The sequence below is a fragment of the Nanorana parkeri genome, unplaced genomic scaffold (assembly GCF_000935625.1).
Source record: "Nanorana parkeri isolate BGI_ZX_2015 unplaced genomic scaffold, ASM93562v1 scaffold1426, whole genome shotgun sequence".
In the NCBI taxonomy this organism is placed as follows: domain Eukaryota; kingdom Metazoa; phylum Chordata; class Amphibia; order Anura; family Dicroglossidae; genus Nanorana; species Nanorana parkeri.
Window position 1 is genome coordinate 364,914 of NW_017307694.1, and position 7,985 is coordinate 372,898.

General features: G+C 48.8%; 1 protein-coding gene across 1 annotated transcript in view; it reads left to right on the forward strand.

Annotated features, from left to right (window-relative positions):
* Positions 1-7,985, forward strand: part of LOC108798200 (zinc finger protein 208-like) — a 51,495-nt gene that overhangs the window by 24,082 nt on the left and 19,428 nt on the right. The window lies entirely within an intron of this gene.

Consider the following 7,985-nt stretch of genomic DNA (forward strand, 5'->3'; position numbering starts at 1 on the left):
CGTCTCGCACCGGGAGGCCCCCTGACCCAACATCTCCCACGGGGAGGCCCCCTGACCCAACATCTACCACGGGGAGGCCACCTGACCCAACATCTACAACGGGGAGGCCACCTGACCCAACATCTACAACGGGGAGGCCACCTGACCCAACATCTACCACGGGGAGGCCACCTGACCCAACATCTACCACTGGAATCCCAAAACTATGTGGATGTCCCGCCAGGGACAAATACTGTCAGTGCTTCAGCTTACAAAGACGTTTTAGCTCATTTTGTGTTTCCAACATTGTGGTAACAGTTTGGTGAAGGCCCTTTTTGACCAATGCATGGCTTGACTAGTTTGGTGTGAAGGAACTCGAGTGGCCTACACCGAGCTCTGCCCCTAACCCTACTGAACACCATTGTGGTGGTGAACGCCAATCAAGAGCCAGGTCCTCTTCTCCATCGGTAACTCACCTCGCTAATGCTGTCTTGGCCGAATGGGCACAAATTTCTAAAGAAACACTCAAAAATCTTGTGGAAAGCCTTCCAGAAAAATTCAAGGATGTCAAAGTTGCAAAAGGCCGACTTCGTAATAATGCCCGTAGTTTCAGAATAAGATGTACAACAAGCCCATACTGGCGTAATGGTGAGAATTCTAAAAACATTTGGCTGCACTCTATATGGCCGAAGGTTTTTTGGACACCTGACCGACATCTACCACTATAAGCTTACAAAGACATTGTAGAAAATGTTGTGCTTCCAAATGTGCGGCAACAGTTTGGTGAAGGCCCTGTGTGCCAACTCCATGGCTTGAGTAGTTTGGTGTGAAGGAACTTAACCAGTTTGGAGTGAAGGAACTCGAGTGGCCTGCACAGAACCCTAACCCTACTGAACACCACTGCGGTGAATTGGAACGCCAATCAAGAGCCAAGTCTTCTTCTCCAACATCAGTAGCTCACCTCACAAATGCGGATTTGGCTGAATGGGCACAAATCTCAAAAGACAGAATCTTGTGGAAAGCCTTCCTGGAGGAGGCCAGGGTGCTATAGTTGCAAAGGGCCAACTCCATAATAATGCCGTCGTTTTAGAATAGGATGTCCAACAAGCCCATATCGGTCTAATGGTCAGACTTCCGAAAACATTTGGCTACAGTAAACTATATTGCCGAAGGGTTTTGTTGTATGTTCTGCTTCCAACTTTGTGGCAACAGTTAGGGCCTTCTCCATTTTGGCAACTCCATAAGGACATGGTTTGACAAGCTGGCACGGGGGGGGGGGGGGGGGGGACACCCATAAAAATTTACTGAAAGTAGACAAGAACCAATGAAACTCTTGTTCATTTTCAGAAATAGACAATGATACAATAAACAGTTAGATACCTGTGTACATTTGTGCTTAATAAATGATTGTACTGTGGTGATGGGATTTTTAACCTTAAAATCCATTTACTAGAGTCCATTGAGGGATAGGAATTCAGAGACAGTCAGGTTATACTGCTGCCTACTGGAGGATTGGACATTGGCAAACAGAAAAAATCATAAGCCAACCCCCCGGTATAACCCCTCCTCTACCCAACATGTCTCAGTTTTGTAGTAAAACAATACTAATGGCATGAACAAAAACACAATAGACTCCAAGAAATGAATTTTATGGTAAGTACAACAATCCCATTTTCTCTCTCGCCCATTGAAGAACACCGTAAGTCAGATACAGTCGGGACGTTCAAAAGCAGTTCAACTGAGGGATGTAAAAAAAAATGCCAAAAAACAATAAGAAGCCTCATTATGAGGACTGGGGACCACCTGCATCCCAGGAGCTGCCAGTGCCCAGGTCTGAGTGGATGAGGCAGGGCCCCCTCACTATTAAGGAGAACTTGCCAAGGGGAGTTCCAAAGAGGTTCCCACCGCACTCCTTACTGGTATGTCCCTTTTTAAAGTGGGTGCTGCAGTGATAGTGGATGGCGCCACTTCAAATCCAAATAGTAAAGTATATCACCGGCACACCAAAGTAAAATCTTCAACGCGTGGTATTTTTATTGATGTACACACATCTCGTCATAAAGCAACGTTTCGGGGCCACTCAGGGCCCCTTCATCAGGCATGACAATGTGTTATGAGGGGACTTGCCAAGGGGAGAGCACAGACGATCAATTTAATGTTCAGACCAAGATGGAAAAAGATGGCACCAGAGAGGAATGACTCCACACAAAGGGAATAACCAGACCCCACCTATAATAGGTGGAATAGGTAGAAAAATTATCTACCAAAGAGGGGAAAATGGGCCAACAACCTGGTGTAGCCAATCAAAAAACAAAACACTTGGGGAAAACCCCCAGATGAGCAGATCCCAAGAGGAACCTAGCATGAAAAAACAGGCAAGAAAAGACCAGCTGGCCAGAGACCTACTGGTCTCCCCTCTAAGACTTAGCTGGCCAGAGACCTAGCGGTCTCCAACCCTAAGGGGATAATACTTCTTGACCAAAGGAGGCTGCGTAGCCAGACAGCCCCAGTATAAGCAAGCTACACCAGAAAATGTAATTTAAAACTACAACCCTATAGCCAACAAGGGCTTGAGAAGACCCCAGAGCCCACTTAGAATGAAAAGGTGCCCAGCAGCGCGGCTAGAGAGGTATCTTCTGGTGCTGTAGCCTGGCCAGACTTTCTCTGTGTTTTCAGAGACAGGGTCGCACCTGGGGCTGTGCCGTGGCTGTGGAGAAGTACACTCAGGTCTGCAAAGCACCACATGTCGGAGCCAAGTGCATGAAGATCAAATTCCAGACTAGTCCAGCAGTCTCCGGGCATGGCCTCCAAAGCTAGGCTGATCCAGATAACTGCTCTGTAGAGACCAACTGAAGCAATGATGGAGATGTGGAGAGATCTTGACTGAAGTTGATGGGAGAGGAATTGTCTATTGTGGACGAGAAAGAAAATACTTGCAATGATCTACCTGAGCTCAGTTGACTTGTGTATCTAATATTTATCCGGTGGTGAAAAGGGTTTACCTCTACATAAGTAAGCAGACTGTGAAATCCAATATACTTTCCGACATTCTCTTAACTGCTTTTTGTGTTTGGACTTCGAGGTGTAGGAGATGAACTTCGAGGTGTAGGAGATGGACTTTGAGGTGTAGGAGATGGGCTTTGAGGTGTAGGAGATGGACTTCGAGGTGTAGAAGATAGACTTCGAGGTGTAGGAGATGGGCTTCGAGGTGTAGGAGATGGACTTCAAGGTGCAGGAGGTGGACTTCAAGGTGTAGGAGATGGACTTCGAGGTGTAGGAGATGGACTTCGAGGTGTAGAAGATGGACTTCGAGGTGTAGGAGATGGGCTTCGAGGTGTAGGAGATGGACTTCAAGGTGCAGGAGGTGGACTTCAAGGTGTAGGAGATGGACTTCGAGGTGTAGGAGATGGACTTCGAGGTGTAGGAGATGAACTTCGAGGGGCAGGAGATGGACTTCACGGTGTAGCTGGACTTCACGTGATCCATCCATTCAAAGCCAATCTCCAGGTTTTAAGCCCTTCTACACCCCATCTTCACTGAAGGTCCACCTCTTAAATCCTGCAGTCTTCTGGCTGGTCTGGTCATGTCATGGCTCCTTCCTCTTCCTTGACAGTAGGGGCGGGTGGTCCTTACTCTGGGATACCATAATGTTCATGTAATAACTTGTGAGTGCTCTTTTGTCGAGGGGCACTGTGAGCTCAGTCTGCCGTGATGGTGCACCTCAGGTGCTTTGCCTATGATGGCCTGGACTCGAAGTGGGTTGGAAGACTCCAACGTAGACTTAAAATAAAACCTAAAATCCCCTATTCAGCAGCACTTAGCTTGGGAGAGGGGTGGCCAACATTAGGAGCCAATCGGGTGTGAAACATAACCTCATCAATCTACTGCTTCTCCTTCCAGTGGTGACCAAGCTGTGTTGCTTAACTGCAGAAAACTAGCGAAAAGTGAGCTACTTGCCTGAGCTGTGCGAATCTCAGGACTGGAGAAAAATACAAATCCTTGCAGGTAACTAAACCAGCTCCCATAAATCTATTCCAACTTTGTGTTGACTTGTTGGCCTGGAACGTTACCCCTCCACAATGGTCTCTGCCCTTTTGGCAGCAACAGCGTAATGTCCCTATTACAGTAGTATACACTGACTCTAGTGCCAGTTGTATGTTAGGCAAGCTCCGGCTCTCCAGCTGTGCTGGAACTACAAATATCATCATGCATCTGCTTCTGGGAGTCATGCCTATGGCTATCAGAGTCTTGCAATGCCTAATAGGAATTGTAGTCCCACCCCAGAGGGTCGGTTTGCCTACCCCTGTTCTAGATGGGTAACCAACTAGTATATTTTTACTTGTGTGAGATAACTGAGAGGAAACCCAGAAAAACTTGGGTTAGACATGCAAAGATCCCATAAATGAAGAAATAGTGTCACCAGCACACCATAGTAGTAAAGCAATCGTCCATTTACTGACACATTGCCATTCGATGGAAGCGCTTTCGGGGCCTACATTGACCCCCCGATATGGAACCTACTGCCATCCTTCATAAAACTTTCCGGAACCAGGACTTTGGCGATGGTAACTTTTGGCATGGGAATGTTAGTATTTGGCACGGGATACTGGTGCAGGAGAGCTATGTATGCAAATGAAGGATTATGTCCAAATTGGGGCGGGTAGTTTTAGGGTTACAGTGATGGTTAGTGTGAGGGCTACATGGAGGTTTAATGTTGGGGTTATAGCAGGGGCAAGTATGAGGATTACAAGGAGAGCTAGTGTTGGGGGTACAGGTAAGGTTAGTGTTAAGGCTACAGGAAGCTTTAATGTAAAGATTATGGTAGGGTTGGCACCGCCCCGCCTAGCCTCCTGTGACAGCTGTAAGGATGCAGAGCGGCGGTGTGGGCGGAGACAGCTGTATCTACAAACACTCAGAAAGGCTCTGTTGGGTTATTCTTTCCTGAGTATTATACTAATACCTCTACGGACATCCTGAGACTCCATTGTCCCTATGCATTTATATATTTGCTGTCTTTGTAATTTGGAGCTCAGTTGACTTTTGTTGGGGGTATCAGGAGAAACAAACGATAGACGGGGAGAGGATCTCTGCAAGGCAGGAGAACTGCCACGGCCAAGGTGAGGCCAGGGGATCATCCTGATGTTCCAAAACCGGACAGAGAAAAAGCCGCCACCGAGGGGGGACTCCTGACTGAAGGAGCAATGGACCCCTGCCAGTGAGAAATGGAGAGCCAACCAGCAATCCACCAAAAACTACTTCGGAACCGAAAGTAAAAACCGACCAACAACTGGAAGATCAAGAGAAGAAACCAATTCTCTGGGGCCATACCCGGGAAGAACAAACATAGATAACCAGCATCCCGCCTCATTGTTTACGTGCAGGGAATGCCCCTGCCGCAGCTGATTGAGCTCGCCTAACTTCCTGGGTTCACCCCAAACCCAAGCATATCCCTAATTAGAGATACATAGTATAAATATAAAATAATGTAATACAAGTTAAATCTAATAACAACATATAATAATATAACACAGTACGCCAGAGGAGACCAATTACCCCCTAGTGGAGAGTGTCTGCACTGCTTCCCCCTGACTGTGTGCTGTATACAGGACACGTGACCTGTCCACAAGGCCACATGACCCTCTCCCTCACCTCCAGCGCTGGGGCCCCTTTCTCTCATGATAAGAAGACATTATTACTATCACCTCCTCAAACTCTGCAGGGACTCCGCTCGGCTGTTAATACTTCTACCTGGAACGTCTTCTGAATTACAACCAAAATAATAGCCACACGCGGTGTCTGTCATAAAGATAGGCGTCCTCCCACCACTAGAGGGCGCCCGCCTGTGAGAGGAGAAAGTTTCCTCAGCGAACAAGAGGCGGCGGCCATTTTGTTGTAGCCCGGAAGAGGTGGAGGAAGGAGTTTCCAAGGCTCAGTGAGCTTGCTGGTGTAGTCGGGAGGCTGCAGAGTGTGAGCCCAGTGAGGAGGAGGTAATAATATCTTCTTATTATGAGAGAAGGAGGTCCCAGCACTCTCTTTGGACTGGATAGGGGAGAGGGTCATGTGATCATGTGGGTCAGGTCACATGTCCTCTATATACAGCTTACAGGTAGGTCAGCTGACTGTGCACTGGGGGGAATGGGTCTCCTCTGGTTTTTTGGTGTCTCTGTGGCTCTTTTTCCATCAGACGCTAATAAACGGCGGGGTGTAGTGAGTAGACCAGGGGCGGGCAAACAGTGGCCCTCTAGTTGTTGGGCAACTAAAAATCCCTGAGGCATTGCAAGACTCTTGACAGCCAGCCAGAGGCAGATGCATGATGGGATTTGCAGGTTCACCACAGCCGGAGTAACAGACAATCAATGGTGCACCACACAGTACACCCCTTCACGTCTATAGCCTCCGGATAAGCAGCAGCCACATTGGCGCCATTGCGACACATTCAGAATGACAGTATCTCCTAAATGTTCCCCACCCTCAGCCATGTGTAGTCATCCTTCCATGCTCCTTTACCGGCTCCACCATCAGCTCTGGTGTCAGAGCTTACACGTGTCAAGGACATCACAGACCCCGCCTCCCCATGTGACAGTCATCAGACCTAACGATTGGCTACTGAGGCCTAAACACTGTCACATGGGGAAGATCACATTCAAAAACAGTTCCTTCGTGCATGATGAATCCAGCCACAGGAGCCTTGCTATAGTCACAGGCCTTTGTTTACCTTCACCCAGTTCATCTGACCATCCTGATGTTCCCTAGGACTGAGCTCCCTCAAGCATTGGGGGACCATTTCACCACCTACAGGGAGATGAACTTCACCCCTGTGAACAAAGAAAGTGAACCGTGAAATCACAGCACAAAAAAAAAGTGCACGAGGGTGCTTTAGACCTTCTCCAAAGAGAAAGGGCCTCGATTTCCTGACCCCCCGGGGTCCAAGGCTTATTTCCACCTACCCAAAGGCCGGCAGACCCCCTCTCCTCATGGACCTGCCGAAACAGGTCCACCGAGTACAGGGAGGGGGCTCTCCTGAAGAGAGACTCCTGGGTTGGAGGGAGGCAGGGGAGCCCTTAGAGGCCACAGAACCTGCCCCCCAACATCAGGACGGGCCCCCGAAGGTACCCGTTCCCTCCGTCTTCTGTGAAGTAAAAAAGGTGGATTCGTGCATAAAATAAATATTGTGCCAGTGCACAACTCTGCCAGGCCTTGCTGCCGGAGTGCCACAATATTGCCCCGAGCTAGCCATAAGACCTGCCCTAGTGGTGTAGTGCAGAAATAGCAAGAAGTGCTGTGACCTAGTGACAGGGAATCACGGTGGGGTCCCACTCCCAATTGATTTTCTGGCACACCCTGGGACGCCACAGCACCACGGGCCTCTGCGCCTCCCGAACCCTCCGGCCAGACCAGAGGTACAGCACCCGTCCCCATCAGGAGGTATTAGTGCAGAGGAAGCTCCCCTCCTCTAAAAGGAGCCGCCTCGCCACCCTCCTTCACTTCAGAGAGTACTAAGCAACCATCCGCCCCAAGACGGTCCATGCTGTTCCTCTCTGAAAACTGATAAGAACAGATACTACACTTGATCTGAGCCAAAAGGCCGACAAGGGACCATTGAGGGACCATTATTGAGGGTGAACCTCTCAGTGGGGGGTTCAATAGCAAGATAAACATGACCGAGGTTCCAAACCTTCTCCGCTCAATCCAGAACCAAACCAGATGGACTTTATCAAAGGTTTGTGCCTACTTGTGTGCTCCTGCAACAGGCACCATTTATGTCTACAGTGTATGTTTGAGCTTCCAGCATCACCTATACCGTGTTTCCCCGAAAGTAAGACCTACCCCGAAAATAAGACCTAGCACTATCTTCAGGGATTTCTGTAATATAAGACCTACCCCGAAAATAAGACCTAGTTCGGTGGAAGGTCTTATATTACAGAGATCCGCTGGGTCTTACTTTCGGGGTAGCGGCACATAAACTGTGTAAAAACCGGCCGCAGCTCCCGCCCCGCCCACACGCC